The 26,451-nt window shown below is 48.3% G+C and overlaps 1 protein-coding gene across 11 annotated transcripts in view; it reads left to right on the top strand.

Moving 5' to 3' along the window:
* SLC39A11 (solute carrier family 39 member 11) overlaps nucleotides 1-26,451 on the top strand; it is a 422,497-nt gene that overhangs the window by 288,812 nt on the left and 107,234 nt on the right. The gene's annotated exons all lie outside the window — the stretch shown is intronic.

Below are 26,451 nucleotides of genomic sequence, written 5' to 3'. Positions count from 1 at the left end.
CGTGTGTGGAGGCTGCTAGACCCCCCATGTCCAACAGGAATACAATGCAATCTGCGTCTCCGTTGTTAGCTTCCTAGTAGCCATTTTTTAAAAAAATGTAAAAAGCAAGTGAAACTAATTTTTAATTTTTTTTTAGCGTTTACTTATTTTTGAGAGTGAGAGACAGAGCCCGAGCCGGGGAGGGGCAGAGAGAGAGAGGGAGACACAGAATCTCTAGAAGGTTCCAGGCTCTGAGCTGTCAGCACAGAGCCCGACGTGGGGCTTGAACTCACAAGCCATGAGATCGTGACCTGAGCTGAAGTCGAACGCTCAACCAACTGAGCCACCCAGCCGCCCCGAGACTAATTTTTAATACATATTCTATTTAACCCAAATAGTCAAAATCTTATTATTTCAACAGACTCAATGTAAAAAATTGAGACATTGTACATTCTTTTTTCCACACTCAGTCTTTGAAATGCAGCGTGTATTTTACACTCTGGGCACAACTCAGTTTGGAGGCTAAATTTTTAATGGTTCAAGTGAAATGTAGTCCCCTCAAAACAAAGCTGTGTAGAGTGGAGAAAAAAAATATTATATATATTTCTTCAGTTTTCAGATGTAAACTTAAGTTAATTAAAACAAAAACAAATCATTCATTGTCTCAGTCCCACCAGCCAAATCCCAAGTGCTTCGCGGCCACACGTAGCTAGTAGCCGCCGTGTCCGATGGCGTGGATCTGGATGCTCTGAGAGCTACAAAACAGGATAAAAAACAGCCCTTGCCTCAAAAGAGCTTCCCGTCTGGCAGACAGGATGAAGTTTATACACACACGTACTATGATGCAGTGCAGAATGAATCCATTGTCACCGGAAGTCAAAGCAGTAAGTACAAGCCTTCGGAGCAACGGTGTCGTTTCTTTTGGCTCTGTGCGGTTTAAACAATAATATTTACTGCTCCTAGACTTGACATTGAAACCCAGGCCTTGTAGGACTGACTGGGTGCCAGTGATCTCACCCACAGCCGAGAGGATGGAGGAGGCCAGCGGGAATGCCCTGGGCAACGGCACATGGAAAAGGTCAAGGCCACTGGCTCAATACCAGGCTGTTCTCTTTCTTCCTGCTAGTTAATGAGATTAGTGTCTTGAGCCTCGGCACTGACCTACCTTCGCATGCACCGGGCAGATCATCTTTTGTGTCAGAACTACAATGTTGCTGCTGTGCTCGGCCCGGGCAGCTCCGCGCTGGGCCAAGGCTGCCATGAGAGATACCTGCAGACCCTTTCCTCCGCCTGGAGAAGCCATCCTGAGGACAGGTTGTTCCTGCAGACTGGCCCGCTGCTTCCGTCCCAGAACTCAAAGACATTATCGTGTCCAGAGTCCCACGTGACCCATGTTGGCTTTGCTTTGATCTTTGCCCAGCACTTGACTTGTCTTTGCTTCGCTGTAAAAAGAATTGTAGCTTCTCTCAAACTTTGATTTATAAAAATACCCGAAGCCTTGGCGGGCAGATTAATCCTCCAAGGAACATCTCATCTGCTGATGTGTCCCCGTCCCCTGTTGGGGTGGCCTCAACTCTTGAGAAGCTATAGCAGATAACAGGACTAATCAGGTGATAATATTTGAGGTACTAACTTTATAATAGTCCCAGCTCATTCATATTCATATATGCTAATTTTAGCACACATTAATTATGTGTTTAATAAGTCCCCTGTTTATTCTATTTTGTCTCCATTCCCTTGATAGCTGTTATGGTGTGGGGTTGAAAATAATTAAAATGTTACTTGTGTTCTGCAAATAACAATTAACCAAGGATGAATTCTGAAATCAAAATCCCATTGTCTTCCCCTCTCTCTGATTAAATACAGTGAGTGAAACGGCAGCCCAGTGTAGCTCTGTTCCCCGCACAGTTGGTGTGTTTCCCTTTTCAGGGTGGTAAGTGCCAGAGATGGGTCCTGGCCTGACTCAAACAGCCTCCGTTGCCTTCGGCTCCTATCTTCTTGTGGACCTGGAGACACACATTCGGGGGTGGTGAGCTCCCACGGGGCCGTGGGAGACGAGGAGGGAGGCTGTTCCCCACAGAACACACAGGGGGGTGGAAGCTGGCAAGTTCTGTCTGTGGGAAGCCCCCAGGGGGACTGTGATGGACCCGAGCTTCCTCCCACACCTGGGTCCAAGCCACGTCTAGCCACCCGTCCTTCGGCAGTTCAGCACCTTGGAGAAGAGACAGCCCCCTGGCCTGTGATTTTTGCATGTTACCTGCCCAAAGGGTGGCACTGCGACCTCATGCAGGGTCTAATCCTAGTCAGTCACCCTCTGGCTGCTCTTGCAGTGGCTGGTAGCTATTGGGAATAGACATCGGGCCCCATTTCCTGTTGCCTTGGATCTCGTGCTACATCTTGCCCTGCTCCAACGTCCTACAAAATACCAGCACATAGTCACTCTTCCTGCCCCTGAACTCTTTCTTCCCCGACTGCTTCTTTTTCCTAACCCTGGGAGTGGCCCCAAGCTGTCGATCTTTGCAGCCCATGCCCATGACTTAAGCCCCACTGTCAGCTTTGTAGAGCACAGATCCCTCAGCTTGAGCCAAGCAGCTGTTATAAACGGGGCTCGAATGAGTGCTTGAAAAGAAATCCATCGCCCCTTTTGGTCAGCAATTCTACTCAAGAGAAAATGCACAAGGAGGGGAATCTCAAGTAGATCTGTCTTGCTAATGGGCTACCAAAAAAACTAATTAGAAAATAATCCAGGGGTGCTTGGGTGGCTCAGTTGGTTAAGCATCTGACTGTTGATTTCAGCACAGGTCATAATCTCACAGTTCATCAGTTCAAGCCCTGCATTGGGCTCTGCACTGGCAGCTCGGAGCCTGCTTGGGATTCAGTCTCTCTCTCTCCCTCTCTCTCTCTCTCTCTCTCAAAAATAAATAAGCTTAAAAAAAAAGAATAAAAAATAAAATAACCCAAAGCTTATGGGATTTGGAATTTGGAAATTGCCTTGGAATGATAGCAATTTAGACTAGCCAAATTCGCCATTTCCACACGTAAGTAAGAGCTAGGAATCAGAATCTATAGTTTTTATCTTACTGTGTAAATAACCGTGTGGTTTGTGTGTATTACAACTTCAGCAAGTTGTGATTTCCAGACCCGCGAAGGAAGGTGAGTCAGTGTGGCCCCACCTCCCTGCCTCCCAGGTGACAGGAGGATAAACTTTGACCAGGGACATGAGCCTGCCTGAGGAGTAAAGGGACCAGAGAGACAGTGGTTTCCCTGACTACCGGATACAGTAGTTAAAAGCAATGTTTGTCCACACCTTCCCTTCCACATCCCCATTTCCTCCGAGCCTCAGAGCGACGAATTCATCATCTCTTGCTCTGATTAAAGTTCAGAGCTGTCATTTCCAGATATTTTGTTCATTTGCTCTTCAGTATATTCTCAGAAATGCTTCCCGGCGCAGAGATGTTAGAGAAGAAGCAGGAACATGCTGGTGGGGAAAAAAAAAAAAAATCTCTGACTCCCATTTTCAGGTGCAAATTCTTAAATGTCAATACAGCAACATAGCCGTCTTCTCCCGTCTGCTTTTAATCAAATGCTTTTCTCCAGCAGAGCCATTTGTTTGCACAATTAGCAAGTCCCAGAGGCATCTTAGCTTCCCTTTCTGTGCCCTGTTCTCAAGGGGCAGTCTCCCCTTCACACTAGGGCCATGTGGGGCTTTTCTGTCAGGAGTGGGGTACGTGAGCCACTGACCCCTCCAGAGGTCAGGGGAAAACGCCCAGGGGAGGAGAGCAGAGAGGTAGAATTTTAGGCCCCAAGGACGGGGGGAGATGCCGGGTTGTGTATGGGGTTTGGTGGGGGTATTTGGGGCCGTGCACCTTTCCACGCTCCTTGGGCTGTGCCCTGGCAGGGACTCACTCTGCCCTGATTTGCCCTATCCTCCGGGGCTCAGGATAAGCTCTAGGTTTTGCCTCCGGGTGCTTCTGAAGAGTGCCCTGTTGCTTAGAGACAGGGCACGACGCCTGGAGTGAAGATAAGGTTGTCAAGGAAACCAAGCCACAAATTCCCTTGTTTTTCTTCCAGTTGCTGGACAGAAGAGTAAAGGATTTTCGCTCTGACAACTGGGAAGGTATCTTCTTTTCTGTGTGTGTTTTAGACAAACACCAATTTGTTGTCCAAGATACAGCCGAGTTAGTACCTGAGTCGACAAACAGGGTTGAGTTTTGCTTTTTTTTTTTTTTTCTTTTTAACAGCAGTGAGTGCTTTCTGACAGAGACAGAATTAAGCAGCCACTGTAACGTGTATCTTTTTTTCAGGTGTGTGGACCCCAGGACCCAACCCCCTCTGTTACACCACAGAGCTTTTTTGAATTCTGAGTTTTCACTTATTGCCCCAGCTTTTCTCTTTTGGTGGGATCGTGAGTGTCTTTTTGGAAACTTGCAGCAGCAGCGGCCGCCCTTTCCGTCCTCCGTCTCTGAGTCATTTCCATGTTTCACATGGTAGGAATCAAGGAACGCAGACATCTTCCTCTTAACTCTGGTGTTCATAATTCAGGAAAAAAAAGGCCTTTTGGGGTCATCCTCAAGGGATTCTTTGTTGAAGCCGCAGAAGTTCACATCTGCTCTGTGCTCTTGTGTCAGTGGACTGCAGAGTTGGGGGTCCACATAGTGGCACCCCCAAATGCTCCCTCCACTCTGGGGAGTTTGAGGTACAGGTAAAGGGTTCTTCATTTATCGGTGGTGGCAATTTTAGCTCCTGCTGGCAGCTTGAAGAATCACCTGTGAGCGTGTGTCCCCTAGCTTTCTACAGACTTAAACCTGTTCCTACTTGTTAAGGAGAAATGCATCCTTGGCCCATCTCCTTTTCTCCCCATCTTCTGCCTGTGTATTTCTCTTGAGCAGTGTTACCAGTTGTCTGAGTCCCTCTGATGTGTTTCTCCGTGCCATCCCCTGACCTTATAAGGAACTTCTGCACCGCTCAGTGACATTCCTTAACACACACTTGGTTCTGCCCCTTTCCTGAGTTCTTGGGAACTTTTCAGCGCTCCATGGAGACATTGGAGGGTCACTCAACCAAGTGAGGGGGGGGGTCAAAACACAGTTACTGAGGGGATGATCTGCTCCATTAGTGACCTAGAGAAAGGGCACCAGGAGCAGAGAGGAGGCACCAGTTAACTCTGGGTCAGGGATGTGAGTAGTCTGGGGAGCTGGGGAGGAAGGGCACACTAGGGCAGTTAGACAGTAAAAGATGCATAGGATTTTGATAAATGGAAAGGGGAGAAAGAGAAGGGGCCTGGGTCTCTCTGGACCCCAGACATGGATTGTCCTTGGCTAAAATATCCCTCCAGTGGTAACACACTATTTTGTCTTGACTTCCAGTGTAGTGCTGAAGCTGTCTTTTCAGGGTTTTGCCCGTGATCCCCTCCTCCCATCCAATGCCCTGGTGCTCCCTTATTCACAACTGGCCTTAGCCAATATGCTGCTCGGGTCTGTCCAGAGGCTGCCACAACCCCACCCTTCTCTGCTTCCTCCCCTTCCCTCTGTCCCCCTCCACCATTTCTGGCCCATCTTTTCACCTGGCCAACTTCTACTCAACCTTCAATGCCCAGCTCAAGCATCATCTCCTTGGGGAACATTACTTGATCCCATCTGCCCAGTATGCCTCGGTGGCCCCTCCTGGTGACCCCAACACTCAGGACTCCCCCCACAGCCTGCATTTCCCATTCTGCTCCACACTGGCTTTAGATTTCTAGACTCTCAAAATCCAGACAGACACCTGCAGGTAGTGGCTCACCTTCCTCATTTTTGGGGTTGGTTCTGTTCCCACCTGAAATGGGGAAGGGCCTTGTACAGTGAGTCCCTGGTGAGCAGGGAGGTGGGATAGGGAAGGAAGGCATGCAGAGCTGAGGGGGACCCAGGGCTGCTGAGCAAATGACCACAAACTCTGTAGCTTAATGAACAGAAAAGTATTGCCTCACAGTTCTAGAGGCTAGAAGTCCAAAGTCAAGGTGTCAGCAGGGTTGGCTCCTTGTGAGGCTGGGAGGGAAGGATCTGTCCACATCTCTCTCCTCTGCTTACAGATGGCCATCTTGTCCCTGTGGCTCTTGACATCTTCCCTCTGTGCATGTCTATTCCATAAGGACACCAGTCACGTTGGATAAGGGGCCCGACCTACTCCAGGCTGACCTCCTCTTAAGTAATTACATCTGCAACAGTGTATTTCTCAACAAGGTCACGTTCTGATGTACTAGGTGTTAGGACCTCAACATATGAACTGGGGCGGGGGGAGGGGGTGGGAACCATGACATTATTCCACCCATAGAACCCTCCTTCCAGGAAGACCAGACAAACACGTTCAACCTGCCTCTTCAAAACTTGGACTATGAACATAAGCCACATATCACCTAAATATCATCTAATTAGTCACTCAGACCAGCCTATTGATGGCATGACAATCTGTCGCTGACCTGAAGAGCAGGTAGTCTGCAGGATGATTAAATCATTAAACCAAAAGATCTCCAAGGCTGGAATTCTGATGCACTGTCACAAGGTGAAGACGGACAGAAACACGGACCTAAGTACAGTCCCGAAATTAGATTCCTCACCCCCAAACAGGTGAGAAAAGTGTCTTCAGGAGGAAGGAAGTGAATTTGGATTTTAATTCCATAAGAAGCTTAATTGGGGGTGTCTGGGTGGCTCAGTCGGTTGAACGTCTCTTTCTCAGTTTGTGCGATTGAGCCCTGCGTTGGGCTCTGTGCTGACCGCGCAGAGCCTGCTTGGGGTTCTCTCTCTGCCTCTCTCTCTCTCTCTCTCTCTCTCTCTCTCTCTCTCTGTCTCTGTCTCTCTCTCTCTCAAGATAAATAAATAAACATTAAAAAAGAAGCTTAATCATTCATTCAATCACGTATTGATTGAAGTGTTTGCTGCTCACCTCCTTTCTGCAAGGCGCAAGGTACCACTGGAGTTGATAAGTGAACCTGGTGAAGCCGTTCCTTCCAGGGCTCATGCTGTGTCTACTGTCACCTGGACAAGGGGAGGTACAAGGCAGGGTACCCTCCTCTGAGAATCCAATGATAGAAGAGAGCCCCACAGCCTTGGTCTTGCAGACAAGGACCCCCCAGCATGCTGGGCTAGAAACTGAGGCCAGGGTAGCATCCAAGATCACCGGGCCTTTTAGGCCAAAGCAGTGAAAATGGAGGGGGTGTTGGCTGCTTTATGTCTTGGGAGGACCACCATGGGGAGCAGAGCCTGGGTTAGTCCCATGTTCCCTCCCAAGCCGGAAGTAGAACGAACGAGTGAAAGGTATAGGAGAATAGATGTTAGCACAGCATAAGGAATAACTTTTGCACAGTTGGAACTATCTAAAAGTGAACTCTTCTGGTTTATCTCGAGAGGTAGTGATGTTGTCATAGCCAACCTGCTCTTTCTGGAGAAAGAGACCCCAGGATCTGTCATAGTCAGCCATTCCTCTATCTGATGTAATATGACTGCCTCTAAAGAACCCTTGAAGTCAGAAAACACTCTCAATCAAGCTAATTGCTTTCTTTCCCAGACCACAGGGTTTGGAAGGAACTAGTTACTTATTTATTAGTGGATTCGAAGTAAATTTTCCTTTTGGAAAAAAGAACTCTGTTCTTCATATTCCTCCACGTAAGCTCGGGCTGGGCTGTGGTGTATGAAATCTAATCTCCTACCAGGAAATGATTATTTATTTGAATGCTTCCCCCAAATCCATTACGCACTCTGGAGCATGAGTTTGGGGACGATAGATTTCATAGCTGTGCTGTTGACACTTTGGGTTCATTCTATTCCACACGAGCCCTTCTTCCACGCGTGGCCGGCAGTGAGTGAGGGGATTAGGAAGTCCCCGCTGTGATTGACAGATGCCTCTGCAGATATGGATCGCCTTTTCCACTAGCCTGGGAGTGTGTTCCTTGCCCCTGCTGCTTTCCTTAATACGCTAGCTTTGCGCTTGTGGATAATTTGCGATGTTCTTCAAGTAACTGTGCCACTGCTTTTCAAATGTTTTGCTTCTTCTAATTAAGAAAGGGAATTGGATGTACTCTTGCCTGGCTGATTTTTTTTTTCCTCCTCTGCATGGGATGGGAATGGGAAGGAAGAGCAAAAGAAATAGCTAAGAGATGTTTAAGAAAATAACCCTGATGCCACCAATGATCAAAGCTGTGTCTGGGAGTTCATTCCTATGAGAGGTGTAGGGATCCACAAGTTCAAGTTCAGTCCAAGGAGTGCATTCATGGAGACGGGAATACTCCACAGCTGGGCACCCCCCCCCCCCCCCACACACATCCAGAAACTTTTCTCGGCCATGGAAATGCAGGCAGACGATGTTGAATGGAGCATGCAGGATCCAAAGACCAACGTAAAGAACGTCTCTGCCTTCCCAGTTGGGATGAGGGGTTGGCTGCATATGCAGAAAACCTGAAGCAACAGCGTCTGCTCTCATTTAGAAGTCCAGAGACAGGCAGTTCAGCACAGATATGGCGACTACAAAACACATTTAGGGACATAGGTCCCTTTTCATTTTCTGCTTTGCATATGGCTTTGATCTTGAGTTACCTCCTAGTCAGGGTAGCCACTGGAACTCCAGTCATTACCCTACTCTACAGGTGGTACAGAGGACAACTCCAAACTCTTGCTTTGTCTTCTGGAAAGTTCGGGCTCACAGTGCTCTCCTGCTAAGGAAAGGGGGGCAAATGGATATTAGAAGGCAGGAATAGTCTCTGCTCTGCCCAGACAGTGGTCTGTCAGAGTCTCAGCACCAGTGATGTGCCTGAGCGACCTCGTGGAAAGGGAACCCCATTCAAGACCACTCCTTGCAGAAGCAGCCACATGGTGGCAAGAGCCCACCTGGATTTGAATCCTGGCTGACCCGCTCACTGCAGTCTTTGGCAAGTTATCGAACTTTTTTGAGCCTCCATTCCCTCTGCGTAAAATGGAGTAATTATCCACGCCACATGGTGCTCCTGTGGCCAGGAGTCTACGTTCCAAAGCTGACAGGTCACCCGTGTCGTTGTTAATTTAGTGCTCTTACCATCACCTCCTCATGGGCTGTTTGCATCCCTGCAGTCCTACCTGGGCTGCACGTTTCTCATACATTCCTTCTAGAACCTTCTAAGTTTGTAGGGCGAATCACAGAACAGCTTTATATTCTGTTTATCACTGTATCTAAGTGCCCTATTAGTTCTCCCTTACTGCCCCTGGGTGATTTCATGGGCAGACATCTTAATTTCCAGTATGTTTCAGGTGGATAAACACTTTTCCTTATCCTGTTTGATGCTGATGAGCCAGTCTGGTAACTTCAGTCTCTCATTCAGTATAACGAACATCCTTCTCTCCTCTTCTGATTATCCTTGGAAGCCCCCAGTGGGGTCAGAGGTGGGTGGTCTGTCTTTTCCATTTTTTTTTTTTTTTACCCTTTGATCTTGCTCATCCTGCTGGGGATGGCTCAGCCATGCCAGGGAACTGAAGGAAGACAGAAAGAAAAGGTGGTGGTGGGGTATAGTTGGTGGTATTGGCAAAAGGTCTTCCCTAAAGATGACAGTTGTAATTTAGTGTTGTGTACTCAAAGTGGCAGATTTTCAAGTGTGGGCCCTTCACCTCATGGGTTTCTGAGGGCTTTTCCAAGTCTCCAATGGGAGTGTCCACTGGTATAGGTAGGGTACCTTGTGGTGGACCACGTAGGAGTTCCCTCTCATCCCCTGGTGGTCTTCTCTGCATAAATTCCATTAGAAGTGCCATTTGCCCTTGTAGGTGGACCTCTGAGGGGAGAACCTGTAGACGTTGTATCTAGTCACCTTCCAAAATAATCAAGCTGGTCCTTTGTCCTTTGGAAACACAGGCTACTTCCAGAGTAGCCCCTTCTCCTCAGTCAGCCACTAGAATTCTCCCAGCCACCTTCTCCCCTCAGGACTCTTTCCAGGAAACGGTCAGAGAGCGGTTCTACAGGGAAGTATGCCAAGCCTGGCGAGCTTATTTCTTGGAGTGGACTTTCACTTGGCCTGAGTACAGAAAAGTTCCCTCCTCCTCAGGGCATACTCTGATAGCTCTCTCTGAGGGAGAGACCTCATGGTCTTTCCATGGGACCACTGGGAAGCAGCACCATTTTGGAGGGACTCCTCCCCATTAAGACCTGCATAGAGCGTTAGGCACCTTTGTAGATGAGTACTGTCCATAGAATTTTTTATGATGATGGAAATATTCAGTATACGCAGTCTCATATGGTAACCGTTAGCTACCATTATTGGATATGTGGGTATGCAATCTTGTTGAATTTTAATTAATTTAAATTTAAGTAGCCACATGTGGCTACTGTAACAGACAACACTATTTCAGAATGAGAGGGTGATGCCAGCTATTTTTTTTAGCAACGTTTCTATTCTAGCACTAGATACCTTGCTCTGCTCTTTCAAGAAAGTCATCCTGAAAGCCTCTCCCAACCATAAATAAGGAGCACTGTCAGTGACAAATTTTAAATGTTGGTTCCCAGAGCCACATTATTAGGGAGGTGGACTTTAGTCTTGTTAATGGGGAGTAGGTGTCTTTCTCTGAGCCTCCCTCTGCCCCACTCTGTCCCGACTGGAGGCATTTTGCTCTTTTGAGAGTAATGGCTGAAGTCTTATAGCTCTGGCATATCTTTTGACCGCCTATTAAAAAGAAATTCTTTATTTTCCTGGAATAAGTATTCCTAGCAGTGCCATCATGGGCTTTGGCTGGATGATCAGCTCCTGCTTTCCTCCAGGAAATGGTTGGTAGATTGGATGCTGACAAAGATTGCCCAGGATCCTGGTGATACCCATGATCATAGGGAAGGACAGAACTAGTCCCAGAGTTTGATACTTGAATGCAGTTTAGGTCCAGCAGGATAAAGGACCATGCTGCTTTACGAAGTTAATCTAGTACAGTCTACAGTAGCAAAAAAAATAAAATAAAATAAAATAAAATAAAATAAAATAAAATTATGACTCTCAATGTGCAATAGCTCTGCTTATTCTAGTTAGGGAAAATGTATGTCTTATTAGATTTTTTTTAATCTAGTTTTTTAGAGTACTTTAAAATGAATTAAGTTTTATTAATTCGGAGAACAAAGTAAGGTCCCACAAAGGATCAGGAAAGAGTTCTGTGTCAGTTAGGATTCTTAGTTGCAAGTAACAGAGGTCAGCTCTGGCCAGCTTAATCACACCAAGGAGATTATCAGAAGTATGAGGAATAACTCAGACAATGAAAGGGAAAATGGATTGCCAGGTCTTGGAAGACCATAGCGAGGCATCCCAAGATTTGCAATGATACATACAAGCTAACGGATGTCTTTTGAAAGAGCTGACATTACAATGACTCAGGGACAACCATTTTCTGCCTCTGTCATTCAGCTCAAGATTCAATTCTGGAAGAGAAAATCTGATCGACCTAGTCTACTGGGAGGTGGGGAGGTCATTCGCAAAGAAAAGCAGAGTGCCGTCTCCAAAGAGAGGAAGTAGGCATTCAAGCGTAGGAAAATGGAGCCCTTCCCAAACACATTGCCTCTTTAAATAGTGTCAAAATCGTTACAGACACCAGAGAGAGTTACAAGAACAGACTTTGCATTTATCTTTGCAATTTTTCTCCATGTATCAGACAACAGTAAAGTTCATCATGTAAAAGAGACTTCAGAAATTATTTCATTTACCCTAATTTGCCCACTTTACAGGTCAGAAGCCAAATGACTTGGCCAGGATTCCACAGCTGGGCAACGGTAGAGGCAGGACCAGAAGCAGGTCTCCAGAGGGAGTTATGATGTCCCTGCTGCTGTGCCACTCACTCTGCCTCTCCCATCGGCAAACACTTTTCAGTTGCTTGAAAGCACATTGTCTTTACATGAGGCTAACTGTTCCTTTTTCAGTCTCACCCTTGCGTTTCAGTTGCTTAGGCATCTTTGCAATAGATGTATCGAACCCTAGACTCTAGATTCTAAATCACTCAAGTTCATATTACTTTTTGTTGTTGCTCTGACTTCAAATAGCAAGCAAGATGTCTAGGATACAATGGTGACGATTCTCAAAGTTGACTCTGGGGGAAGATCTGCAGAGAGAGAGAGAGAGAGAGGCTGCCAGCCCATCAAATTGACTGCCCAGATACTTTCCCCCTCACAGATGATCTCTGGTTAGAATAAGATAACCTTGGAGGGTAACTCTCTCTTCAAACATATTATGTGTAGTTTTTCTTGTTTCTGGCCAAAGAGAATACAATGTCATTTCTGCAAAGATTGGGTTGGGGCGGGGGGAAGGCAATTTATTCAGTGGCCCACTAAGTTGGCTGGTAGAAATAGTGACTCTCTCCAAAGGCTTGTATTATTAGACCACTTTGCTGATAGGCTTTTTATTGTGGATGCAGGTTCATTGCTTTAGATCCAATATATTTTATGCCAAAATAAGATTCTTTCATCTAACAGTGCCTGCCATATTCATCTCACTGCAATTGTTGAGTACAAAAAACAGGGGTGATGTGGTCTCCGACCCCTGAGAGCTTATCTGGTCCGTGATGAGAGGGTAAGAGCAGAGGAATCCCGTGTCTGGTTGAAAAGGAGGGAAGAGATAGAATGTCTTTTGCTTAAGAAAAAAAAAAAAACAATCCCCACTTTTCCCCAGTGGTCAAAGAATTTTGGAATTGGAATGGACCTCCAAGGTAACGTAGGTCACCCCCTGGTTTAAGAGAAACTCAGAGAAAGTGTGACCTGCCCAAGATCCACAGCACTAATAGCAGAACTGGAGGGGCATGGAGGTTGAACTCTATTTCAGTCAAGCATCTCAATGATTGAACCGCTGATATGCAAAGACGCCAGCCCCTCCCCTCACTTCTGAGATCCAGAGAGGTTTGGGAAGGCATCACATCCCTTTTTTTTCCTCTCTGAAAATCTTTTCCCACAAAGCTTTGAAATGATAATCAGCGATACTTTATTTTTTCTGCCTTATTTATTTATTAATGTTTATTTATTTTTGAGAGAGAGAAACAGAGTGTGAGGCAGAGAGAGGGAGAGGCACAGAATCCGAAGCAGGCTCCAGGCTCCGAGCTGTCAGCACAGAGCCCGACGCGGGGCTCCCAACTCATGAACAGCGAGGTCATGACCTGAGCAAAGTTGGACGCCCAACCGACTGACCCACCCAGGCACCCCTCTTTTTTCTCCTTTTAAAGTCAAGTTATAATGTATGTACAGTAAACACATCTCAAATATACAGCTGAAAGAGTTTTTGTGTATGTACATATCCCTGTAACCACTATTGAGATCAGGATGCAAAACATTTCTAGCCACATAGAAGGCTTCCTCATAGCCCTGCACAGGCAGTAACTTCCTCTAAGACATAAGTACTGTTCTAAGTTACTTTCCCCACAGATGGGTTCTCCCCATTCTTGAATATCATTTAATGGAATCATCCTGCATGTTGTCCTTCTTTATCTGGTTTCTTTTGCTCTGAGATTCATCCATACCTGTGTCGTATTAGTTGATGAATTGAACAATTTTTTTTTTTTTTTTTGCTGTGTAATATACTGTTGTATTTATGTGCCACAGCATATCCATTCTGCTGTGGGTAGATACTTGGGTGTTTCCAGTTTGCGGCTACTAGAAGAAAAGCCACACTGAACATTTTCCACAAGTATTTTTGTGGACATGCATATTCATTTTTCTTGTGTATATTTCTATGGATGGAGCTGCCAGGGAATAGGATAGACATATGTTTGGCTTGAATAGATTAACCAGTACAATTTTAGAATCAGGAAAGACATTTTCTTACCATAGTATTCAGTGATGATTGTTACCGGTGGGTTTTTTTTTTTTTCATTTAAATACAAAAACAATAAAACAGAGGCTTAGAATTAAGCTGGCTTCCTTTAAACATGGCAGATTTAGCACATGCATTTCTGCTTCTTCCCCAAACCCCACTGAAATGATAGTAAGGACTTAAAAATGGGTACCTAGAAGGACAGAGATCTGGAGTGGTGAACAGATGTTGGGAAATGGAAAACAGAAGAAAAAGTACTAATTGACTGGCTTCAAATGGAGAAGGACCTAAGTACCTGCAGAATGGAAGCCTCCAAGAAGCCAGATGAAATGTGCTAGTTAAATCCTGGGAAGCCTCAACAATCCTGGGAGTGGAATGGGGACAAGATGGGACAGCCAACAGGGTGGTTGGTGGTAATCTGTATTAGGGGTAGTTAGACTTTTTTTTTTTAAGTTTTAAAAATATTTATTTATTTTTAAGAAACACAGAGAGAGCATGGGTGTGCAAGGGAGGGGCAGAGGATCCCAAGCAGGCTCCGTGCTGATGGGAGAAAGCCCAATGTGGGGCTTGAACTCATGAACCATGAGATCATGACCTGAGCCGAAGTTGGATGCTTAGCCAACTGAGCCACCCAGGTGCTCCTGGAGTAGTTAGATCTTTGTCCCACACCCAACAAATGGACAGTCATGTCTCCTGCAGCATAGCAAGAGACACGTTTATTATCTATATAAACGAGGCCAGAGAGGCATCTGGCTTGATAGACCAGGAGAAAATAAAGATGATGATCCAACTTGGTACAGGGAATAATGAAACCAAGAGCACAGCATCCAGGGAGGAAAGGGGAGGACTCTTTGCTGGGGAAACTGAAGAGTCTTAGGCAAATGATCTCCAGACACTGACACTGGGGAGTCTACCTACCAAAAAGATGTGACCACACAGCCCCCTGGGATTTTATCCAGCGCCCGACAAGCCCCATCCATCCTGGGCCTCCATTGAGCTTTTTAATGCCTTGCGTGAAATATGGCTTGGACAGCCAGAGTTACTCAGACTTCTGAGGAATGTCTTCCTTCTGAAACATAAAGTCCAAAAGCTAATTTGGAGATAACAGAAACAAGGCATCGATCACAAGAAAACATGAAAACAAAACAAAATGATTAATATCCTCAGAGAAGAAGAGGACATAATCACTAATTAAAAGGGGTGATCTGATGAAGAAGGAGCTCTCAGAAATTAAAAACAGGAAACCTAGATTTAAAAAGTAGAAAGGCTAAAAGAGCAAGTTGGAGAAATATCTAAGAAAATAGAATAAAAGGCAGAATGCCACATGAGGTGAGAAAGGAAGATAAGAAAATGAGCAGGTGAATCCAGTGGGACCAGCTACTGACTAATCACCATTCCAAAAAGAAAGTAGAGTTTCAAGAGTGCCAGAGTGGTCAAATAAAAATTTCCCCAGACTGAAGTAGACTAACTTTGCAGACTGGAAAAGAATTCTGAGTGCCAACCCCATAAATGAAAAAGGGACCCTTGCCAGGAAGCACCATCGTGAGCTTCTAGGGTGCCATCACCAGAGCTTGCAGAAAGGGGGACATAGTTCTGAGTTAGAAGGACATCACACATCCCAACAGCAGTGTTTCAAGCCAGAGGACGATTGAAGGAGGTTTTCAAGTTCCCAAGTTTCAAGCTTTCAAAGGCCTGAGGAATCGGACACTGGCACAGATCTCTTTCCTCATTTCCGTGCTTTGAAGGACCATAGGCCAGAGTGGTCCGGTGGAAGTTACCACTGTGTCACCTCTTCTGGTCTCCACTCTTGGGGTGTCAACTTGACCTGGGAGCCCACCCGATGTTCCCCAGAGCAAGCTGATTAAGGTGATGTGATGAGCAGGCCTTGAGGCTGTGTCTCACTGATCAGGGGAGGAAGGGAACACCAGCCGGGACTTCCACTCTCTTGAGTGTGAACGTGCCGTCCTCAGAGGCCCCACAGCACATATGACAAACAGAACATCAGGGATTTTATGTGGCCAACTCCACACACCAATGGCAAAGCTGCTGCCACCCAGGTTCACCCGTCAGCCTCCTTTGCACTCAGCCTTTGTGGAGGCCTAGGATGCCTACCAGGCTGGAGCAGTTGGTTAGGACAGGAGAGGGTTCACGTGCGGTCGGAGGTGGGGGTGGGGTGGGGCTTGTTCACTAGTCCCATCAAGACTGCATGGAATAGAGCTGGGGGTCCTCAAAGAAAAAGCAGGGAGCTGCCACCAAAAGTGGGGGGTAAGGATACTGAGTATACAAGAACCGGCTCCCCACCCCAAACCCCCAAAGCCTCTTCAATTAGTATCAAAACAGTTACACGTACCAGAGGCTGACTTTGTGTTGATCACTGTAATTTTGTATGATAGAGTAGTAAGGTTTGTCATATAAAAGGGACTTTGGAAATTATTTACTTTCCCCTTAAGATGACCACCTTATAGATCAGGAAATTGCATAACTTCTCCAAGCTTCCACAGCCAGACAGAGTGGCAGAGATGAGTCCAGAAGGAGGTCTATTGATGCATTGTGTTCCTGTCGCTGTACCAACCCCTGGGCGTCACTCATCAGCAAATGCTTTTCAGCTGCTTGAAAGCACGTTATCCTCTTGTGTGATTAACCAGTCCTTTTTCAGTCTTAAGGTTGCAATTAAATTGCTCAGGTGTCTTTGTAATAGATTGTTTCTACCTCTGGGCTCCAGATGCTAAGTCTGGCCACACACCCTTGCCTGGGCTGGGCAAGGGGAGAAGGGGGAAGTGGGATGCACGCTCCCAACAAGGGTGTGTGTCCTCCTGTGGGTCCTTAGGTTGCCAGACCTGTGCAGCCACATCTTTCCAGAACGGTGGCCACTGGGCAGAGCTCTGTGCAGGACTGGAGGGAAAGAATAGGCAATGGTTCCAGATTCTTTGGACTTTATACTCAAGTGGGGGCTGTATACAGACAATGTTTACAAAGAAACATAGAAGCAGGTAAAATGGGGGGCGGGCCGCCTGGGTGGCTCAGTCGGTTGGGCATCCAACTCTTGATTTCAGCTCAGGTCGTGATCCCAGGGTTGTGGGATCGAGCCCCCCATCGGGGTCCACCCTGAGTGTGGAGCCTGCTTAAGATTCTCTCTCTCTCTCTGCCATTCTCCTCTGCGCACATACACAGTCTCTCTCTCTCTCAAATTAAAATATCTATACATATAAAGAAACAGGCACAATGGCTCTGTTATGAAAGGGAGGCATTTGTCTATAAGAATTCATTTCTCATCTAAAGTTGGTTAAATGGAGTAGGATTGATGACTGGTCTCAGAAGGGCATCTGACCCAGGGGCACAGGATTATCTGGATCCCAGGTGAATCATCTCCATCCAGATGGCTGCCATCAGCCCCCGCCAAAGCCACTACAGGAGAGCAAGTCCCAGAGGGTGAAGTAAGACTCCCTTTCTTCTACCAAATATCAATCAAGGGTCTGCTCTGTGTCAGTGTGGAGATGTAAAGTCGAGAAATCAGATGAGATGTGCCTGGCTGAGGAGGGGGGTCAGCTCTCGGTGGGTGTGTTTCCAAGCAATTGAGAGGCGATCCCGGAAGTAACCTCACACCTCTCTTGTGGGCCTTGCCTCTGCCTTTTAAACCCTTTAAATCCTTCACCCTGTGGAGAAGTGGCATGTGACAACTGCCCAGAGCTCCACAGTCCACGCAGCCCCCCTGTAGCCCCCAAAGTCTCTTCTTTGCACCTCCTGAGTGTGTTGCTTCTTCTCTGCCTGAGAGGTCACGTCCAAGCAGGAGGTGCAGATGCTGGGTGTGTTCGTGGTCCTAAGTTGCTAGTGCAGAGACCCGTGGGGTCACTTGCCAAGCCCTAGGCTGGCTGGAGCCCGGGGCCCTAGCCCAGCCCTGCGGGCCCAGGAGTCGGGAAGCCTTGGAGAATCTCCTTCCAGCCTCCTCCACCAGCGCTCCCCAGCATGAACCTCCCTGCAGAGGCGGCATTAAGCAGTGGTTGTGAGTGTATACCTTGGAGCAAACTGGGTTGGGATGCCGACTCTGCCACCTGCTAGCCTGGGCTGGACATTGACACCTGTAAGGTTCAGTCTCCCGGGTGTAGGTCTGGACAGCAGGGGTTGCATCTCCGGAGTCGGCGCGGAGGACTCAGCGAGGCGGGACATGCTGAGTACCTGGCACTTACAAAGAGCTCGGTAAATGGGACTGCTGGCGTGACTAGCCTTTGTCCGGCCCTTTCTTCCGATATTCCCTGGAATAAATAGAACCCCACCCTTCCAAGCCCTCTTCGAATCTACCTGCTTCTTGCCTAATCACCTTGGTGGAAGGAAGGAGGAAGAAGTGTCCTTGACCTGCCAGCGATTGCCTCATTCCTTGTCTTATTCAATACTCCTACAATCCCATTCTACAGATGTGGAGACCGAGCCCTGCAGGGGCTCCCTATTGCCTCCAGCAGTAGACTAGACTGATGGGTATTCCTCAGGGGCATCATTATTATTTATTATCATTCACAGTAACATAGTCCTGTGCGCTGCTTTGAATCACAGATGTTTGTGCCCGTGTGACTGTTCGGTCCTCAACAAGCTCATAAACCCCTGGTGGGCAGATTCTTGTTTTGTACTAGGCTTTTCTGGCAGCAGAGCAGTATGTGAATGCACACACATCCTTGTACACAGGTACTTCCCAGAAACTCTGTTCTCTGGGAGTGATCTCCCCCACGCTCTGCAGAAAGTCAGGAAGTTTCAGCCCCACCTTCCCTTGGGAACTCTCGGCAACTGCCTTAGCCTGTGGACAGCTCCCTCCTGACAACTCTTGTGTGAATCACTTATTTGGCCTACGGCGTCTGCCATCTTGCATTATATTGTCATTTATCCTTTTTTGCATGTGTGTTGTTTCCCCAAGTGACTGTGAAAATCAAGAACTAGGGGTAATGTCTTTTTATAGACTGACCACTTCCATTATCTTGCACACGGTCAATGCTAAGTCACTGTTGAGTATGATGCAGTGATGCCGTTGGATTTTAATGTGTGTGGTTTGCCCTGGACACACCTGGGTACTCTCCAGGGTCTGGGTTCTGTTCTCCCACCCTCTCATTTTAATGCGTTCTCCATCCTGCCCTCTCCCTCCCTTGCTGCCACTGTCCGCCTCTGCCTCCTGCCCTCCCTCTCATCTGGCATTTCCCCAGGGGAAGATAGAAAGTTTTGCCTGCAGAGGCCACATCTCAGGCTGCCGCTTAATTGTTGAAGACATCCCTGATCCATAGAGAGGGCATACTTCCAAGAATCTCGATGCTGGGAGACGAGCAGAGAGACAAGCCCCCATTCGTATAGAGTGACCCAAAGTACAGGAGGCAAGGCACACTCACTGGCTGGCTTCCCTGGGTGCTGTTGCTGGGAACCATTAGATGTGAAGCCCATTACTCCCAGGAGGATGATGAGGGAAGCCTCGTCTAATGAGCAAGATGTGACTTCCAGGCTCCTCTGTCTCATGTATTGGAAAATAGTTTTCCTGTTGTGGCCAGAGGCCTGCTGAGCCAATCTGAGGAGTTTCCTGCTGCCTGAAGCTGAGCCCAGGGCTCCTTCCTCATGACTCAGAGTGGTTAAGCTGCAATCCAAAGACACGGAGGCTGATGGGGCGCCTGGGTGCGAAACTGAAGCCAGCTACCTCCAGCCAGTAGCCGTAGGAGGGCACCATCTTGGAAGAAGGTCCCCCAAACCAGTCTGGCCTTTAGATGACCACAGCTCCACCGACATGTTGGCTGCAGCCTCATGAGAGGCCATGAACCAGAACCACCCAGCTAAGCTACCCTTAAACTCTTGACCCACAGAGCTGTGAGGTAATACATGCAGCAAGTGGGATAATTTATTAACCAGTAACAGATAATGAATACATAGTGTGACGGAAGTTAATTCTTCAATACTCTACTTATCTGAAAAGTCTTCATTATCCCCCCACTTTGGACTGATGCCTTGACTGTGTATAGAGTTCCGTTCTCTTCCCCCAGAATTTGGAAAGCGTTCGTCCATCGTGTCCATTGTGGGTGTTGACGTGTCCAGTGCCTTTCTTTCTCCACCCCCCGACCCACAGAAGTCGTGCGAGGTCATAAGTGTTAATTGTGTATGCTGCTGGATTTTGGGAGTGATTTGTCACACAACAATAGATAACTGATACAGAGGCAGAGAAAGGAAGGCGTTGATGGTAGGGACGCGCTCAACGAAGTGAAAGCTACACAGAGCCCTGAAGGCAGAGAAGAAATTGACCAGGTGAGGAGGAGGTTGGGGGACAGGCCCAAGGGCACAGCGCACAGGAGCCCCGCACCATGATGAAATGCAATAAGAGAAAGTGGGGCTCATTAGCTGGAGTAGAGAAGCATGGGCAGAGAGGAGTGTCTGGCAATGAAATCCGGCACCTAGGGGGAGCACCAGGACCTCAGGGACCATGCCAAGAATTTAGCATTTCATCTTGTGAGCAATGAGAAGCAAAGGCTTTGGTCAGGAGAGCAGCGTTAGCGGATTTTCTTACCAAACTAGCAAAAGGATTGCCTGGGACTTAAGAGAAAAGGATCCGGTTGTGTGCTAGTCTAGCCTGTCGATAACCAGCGCTGTGGCTGCACCAGCCTTTGTGGTTCTTACGATCGCAAGACGCCTTTCAGCAGAAACCATGGGGAATCTTCTAGGAAAAATGCTTATTACTTACAAGACCTGGGAATTAGGTAGCACACTGGCAGCCACAGGCGTGGTCATGGGGGGTGGGGGGAGAGAGCAGAGAGCGAGCTATGGCACAAGAAAGCCAGGTCTTGTGCATTGGGTTCTGCTCTTATTGGGGTTGAAGGTGGGGCCTAGGGCTTTGTGGGCTCACTCTTTATTGGTGAACTTAAAACACGAGAGCAGGAATTGGAAGTGTGGAAAGAGAAAGGCAAGTAGCCCAAATGGCCAGTCATCAACATCAGCTAACATCATTAGAGCAAAGGAGCCTCCGTGTGGGGGAGGTGGCCTAGCTCTTTATCTGCTTGTGTAGCCGAACGTGTTTATTAGAGAGAGACATCTTTGAAGTGGATGCCTTCTTTGAGGCGCATGCTTAGGCGATCAAAGCTTAAGTCGTTCATTTGCATGACAAAAAAAGAAAAAAATCATTAACTGTCGGCCTTACCCTACAGATCCACACTGTGTGGGACCTTACTGTCTGCACTCACTGGCTTTCTGGGGACTGGTCTGCTCCACTGGGTTCTCTAAGGCATGGCTCCGTTCTCTGGAGTAAGCCCTTTTCCTTAGCCTGGGTGATTTGTACTCCTGAACCCCATGGCTGTGTTGAGCACTCGCTTCTGATTTTCCCCCTCTAGGAGGGAGGAGATGCGGGGACCCACTGGCAAACAATCTACGGTGACTGTTCCCAGGTACTGGCAGCTCTCAGGTGCAATCTCATTTCCCCAGGATGGGTGAGGGTGCTCTCGGGACAGCGCCACGAATCCCAGGCACAGCTGGATGTCGATAGCAACCCAGATCTTGGCAGGCTGCTATTACCAGCTGGAGGCACGACCGCGGGCCCCTCGGGCTTCCTTCCAGCCCGCAGACTCTGTCTTTTCCCTGTGCGCCCGCCTGTGCAGCTCACCTGGGGATGAGGGTTTGCCACGTGGGAAGACGCGAGGTCTGGTTCGTGTCTGCAGAGCAGGACTGTGTTTTTCTCCTGGCCCCGTGTGAAACCGCCGAGGTCCCCCTCAACCCCAGGGGAGCAGAACTTGTTGGCCTTCGCCGTTCCTTCCCCTTCTGTGCGCCCTTCCCATTCATCCAGACAGAGCAATGTGTATGTACGTCAAGGGGCAGTTTCAGGCGTATAACCGAAAATTTCATGTGTCATGTGTCAACTCTACTTCGATTTAAAAAAAGAGGCATTTGCTGGGGCGCCTGGGTGGCTCAGTCGGTTAAGCGTCTGACTTTGGCTCGGGTCATGATCTCACAGTTCGTGGGTTTGAACCCCACGTTGGGCTCTGTGCCGACAGCTTGGAGCCTGAGCCTGCTTCGGATTCTCTGTCTCCCTCTCTCTCTGCCCCTCCTCTGCTCTCTCTCAAAAATAAATAAACACTAATAAACAAATTAATAAAATTTCAAAGGGCATTTTCCCCTTTAAAAGGAGAAATCTATTACCTGTAATCCTTTTCCTTCCTTACTCACCCATTCCTGTGTTCCACACAATTCGTTCTGTCATCATATCCTATGTATTAAAGAAAAATCTGTCTTGGGGCTCCTGGGTGGCTCAGTTGGTTAACCATCCAACCCTTGGTTTTGGTTCAGGTCATGATCTCGTGGTTCGTGGGCTTGAGCCCCGCATCGGGATAATGGCACGGAGCCCGCTTGGGATTCTCTTTCTCTCTCTGCCCCTCCTCCACTCACATGCACTCTCTCTCGCTCTATCGCTCAAAAATAAATAAATAAAAAATAAAATAAAAATAAGTGAATAAATAAACTTAAAAAAAAAAAAAAAAAAGAAAAATCTGTCCAAGGGTCACAAATACAGAGCCTCAGTGGACCAGGCAGTTCATGGAAACTAGGCGAGCAGCTAGTGAAGACAATAGGGGGGTGTGGGCCTGTGGCCACCAGGAGAGTGCTTGCCCAGCAATGGGACTTTTTAAAGTGTGCCGTCTGTGGCCTGCCTCTGGTTCCTGTTGGGCTGGCACCCTGGGAGTCCGTGGCCCTGCATCTGATCATGGACCAATCACTCCCTCCACAGCCCTTTGTCTGGAAGCCTTACCAGAAACCCACCTTCATGCTAGCTTTGCCTGCACTCTGTCCCCAGAATTGCCTTCCTAAAATGGCAGATGTCCTCATCCGTCCCGGGGCCAGGGCCTCTGCTGATTCACCAGAGCCCGCAGGGTACATGGCTGGTCTAAAGACCTCGGGGATGAACTTAAGCCCTTTGCAATGTTCTCCCGAAGCTCTCATTTGGATTTTGGTTTCCCCTACTCCGCTGGGAGTTTCTCAGGCCCCATTGTTTTGACATTGCCTTTGAGTCCCTGGCGCCTGGCAGGGTCCTGCCAGAGTCAGTGCTGTTTGCTGGGGGATCGAATGTTTTGTACACGCAGCGGACAGTGTTTGTGCCCTTGCTGATTTACAGCCGGGTGTGTGGAGGGGTTGAGAAGGAAATGCAGTCGCCACGTGAGGGGGCATGTGACTCGTGGAGGAAGACCTTTGACCTTGATACCCAAAGCCTCCCTGACGCAGCCGCTGCTTTACCAAGTGTGCGTGGGCCCAAGAGGGACTTGGTGCGGTGAAAGGCGATGGGGCCTCTAGAGCAGATGGGCTTGGGTTCAAATCCTGACTCTGTCACCTCCTACCATGTGACCTCATGTGTGTGTGTTTTAATTTTTTTTTAATATTTATTTTTGAGACAGAGAGACAGAGCATAAGTTGGGGGAGGGCCAGAGAGAGAGGGAGACACAGAATCTGAAGCAGCCTCCAGGGCCCAAGCTGTCAGTGCAGAACCCAATGCAGGGCTCAAACCCATGAGCTGCATGATCATGACCTGAGCCAAAGTCAGACACGTAACTGACTGAGCCACCCAGGTGTCCTGACCGAGCCACCCAGGTGTCCTGACCTTGTGTGTTTTAAAGCCGGAAATTCTGTGTGCTACCCTGACCTCTCTGAGCCTCAGAGGGCTCCAGACTTCTAGTCTTGAGTTCCCTGCTCTCGTTAGACGTGCTCCCCACCCAGCGGTGTGGGCTTCCCGCCCAGCCAGACCGGCTACAGTCCGCCTGGTCCCCAACCTGCCAGCATAGACGCTCCAGCAGGCCGCTCGCATCCTCCATCAGGAATCAAGAGCCACTTCACCCTCTTTCTGTTATGAAGCCTGCCTCCCGCTGTCCCTTCTGGTTCATTCTGTCCCTGAGTACAACCCCCAGTGGCCCTTCATGGCATGCAGTGTCTCCCTCTGCTGGCTGCAGGTGTATGTGATTAATAAGCTGCTGCAAATCTCATCTGTCCAGTGGCTGGTGTCGTGTGTTCGGCCATCTCGTTCTGTGTAGGGTGGGGAACCCCTCCCTCCCTCACCACCAGGTGAAGAAGAGGTGATCAGAGCACCTTGTAAGAACAGTCTGACCTCTCCGTGCCTCGGTTTCCTTCTCTGTAAAAGGAGAGGCTATCAAAGTGCCTCCATCATAGGGTCACCATGAGCATTGAGTGAAATAATGTCTATAGAGCACGTAAAACCGCTCCTGGAACACAGGAAGCACTGTGCCTTTGCTATTATAATTTGCTATGATCAACCTGGCGCCTTGGCTCTCAAACTTGGGGCTGCATCAAGATCACCTGGAGGGTTTTGCTGCTGTCCACCCCCAGAGCGTCTCATTCAGCGGGTCTCTGGGAAGGGGCCCAAGAGCTTGCACTTCTAACAAGTTCCGAGAATGCTGATGTTGCCCATCTGGGGACTCCACTTTGAGAATCGCTAACTTCATGGGAAGATCTACCAGGCAGGGAGCCAAACTCGTCCTTGACTTGGGCTACGGGACTGTGTGGACTTGGTCTAGCTGTTTCTGTTTCAGCTTCCCTTCTGCCTTCTGCTCAGCATCCCACTAACTTTAAATGTGAATGTGATACAAATCCCAGAAATTCACTGCTTCCTCTGAAAGACGGGTGTTCTTCTTGTGACCTCCCTCCTTGGAAATGCAGCTCCAGAACCTCTCCGTGGTATAAAGAACGTGCAGGCTGGGGAGAACATGCTACTGTCTGCTATCTCTCTTCCCGCACGTTGTGGTTCTGTTCTGGAAGACTGTCACCTCCTCCCTTGCCAGGCTCTGTCTGTCCAGGTCACTTGGTGGGTATTCCGGATGCTTGTTTGTCAGAGCTGGGCCACGGGCAAGCAGCATGGAGTTTTTATCGCAGTCAGAAAACCTCTGGGATTAGCCGAGCCTGGGGTCCTGGATGTACCAGTCTGCTCTCCCAGGGGCACAGGCAGCATTGACGCCACATGGTACTCAATGCCCTAGCCTACAGAAAGAGGGAAATAAACAGATATCTGTCCCGGTTGGTTATTGCCAGCTCCCCTCTGTGTAGCCGTGGGTAAGTCGCCTCCCGTGGCTATAGAACAAGCACTTTGTGTTGTAGAATCCTAGATGAGGAATGGACTTGTTTTTTTCATAGCGGCCTGATTTCCCCCAGCTGAATCTTCTGTCCTGCGGGGGATCTCAGAAAACCAAACTAGAGTCAAATTCCCTACCCAGGCATCTCAGTTTGTCAGACCAGACATGGAAGGTGAAGCTTGCCCATGTTCATCAGTGATTTCTTCAGCATGGTGGGAGGCCCATTACCTATCAACAGATTTCTCCCCCTTCTCCAGTAATGCTTGACCACCGGGCCGTCACTTGTGGATGTCAGTACCTTTACACTGCTTCAGGGAATGAGGTTCCATAGATGCCCACATAAGGAAAAGTTTCTTTCTTTAAAAAATTGTTTTTAATGTTTATTTATTTTTGAGAGAGAGAGAGAGAGACAGAGTGCAAGCAGGGGAGGGAGGGGCAGAGAGGGAGACACAGAATCTGAGGCAGGCTCCAGGCTCCGAGCCGTCGGCACAGAGCCTAACACAGGGCTCGAACCCACAAACCATGAAATCATGACCTGAGCCGAAGTCGGACCCCCAACTAGCTAAGCCACCCAGGCGAACTACAACTAATTCAGATGCTTCAGAGAAAGGGTGGGTTTTACTTAGATTGCTGTTTTAGATCATGCCTCTAGACTATCCAGCGTCTGCCATACAGTGGGTGACTGCTCAACTGAGCAAAAGGGTACAATTGGAGGACAGGCCATTGTCTTCCAGGCAATAGGCCTACTTCTGGGGTGGTCCTCACCTTGGAGACACTGAACCTACTCCCACATCCAATCCCAAAACCATTCTTCATCTCACACACCCGTTACCCCGACACATTCTTCTTTGACTTGAGCCTCAAGGTGGCTAATCCTCCACTGTTCTCCGTGGCCCCCTGGCACAAGTGCAAAGTTCAATAACAAATAGCGAGAGAGAGTTTGGCATGGGTAGGGTAAAATATCACCCTGCCCGTGAAGTTTTTCTGTTGGTGACCCCTGAGGATTTGATACTCAGTCACATGAAGATAACACCATCAGGAGAGACACAAGAAAATATACCAGGGTGAGACAGCTGGCTTTGTCACCCAGCCTTTCACCTGGGGTCCCATTTCAGTTGTGTGGTCTGCGGTGGCCGCCACATTTCACTCTGGCCGTGTCCCATGCTCCCACCGTCCAACCTTCCCACAGCTTCCTGTCTCAGTGCTTGAGATTGGGTTCTCTGCCTCCGATGTTGTCAGGGACTTCTGCTCAAGCAGGGGCAGCATTAACTTCACTGCACACCCCTGATGCACGTCCTCTCCACCAGCTTTCCGATGGGGCTGTTGTTTGGCCATGGTAACGATAAATCCTGCCATCTCTCAAAATCATGTGTGTATCATTCTTTTTTTTTTTTTAATGTTTATTTATTTTTGAGAGACAGAGACAAAGTGTGAGTGGGGAGGGGCAGAGAGAGAGGGAGACACAGAATCCGAAGCAGGCTCCAGGCTCTGAGCCATCAACACAGAGCCCGACGCGGGGCTCGAACTCACAAACCGTGAGATTGTGACCTGAGCCGAGGTCAGACGCCCAACCGACTGAGCCACCCTGGTGCCCCTATCATTCTTATACTCCCCTTTTCTGGGGTCAGGTTACTGAGCATGCCTAAT

This window comes from Acinonyx jubatus, chromosome E1 (genome assembly GCF_027475565.1).
Source record: "Acinonyx jubatus isolate Ajub_Pintada_27869175 chromosome E1, VMU_Ajub_asm_v1.0, whole genome shotgun sequence".
NCBI classification, from domain to species: Eukaryota; Metazoa; Chordata; class Mammalia; order Carnivora; family Felidae; genus Acinonyx; species Acinonyx jubatus.
The sequence above is the reverse complement of the archived record's forward strand: the minus strand, read 5'-3'. Positions and strand labels throughout refer to the sequence as shown.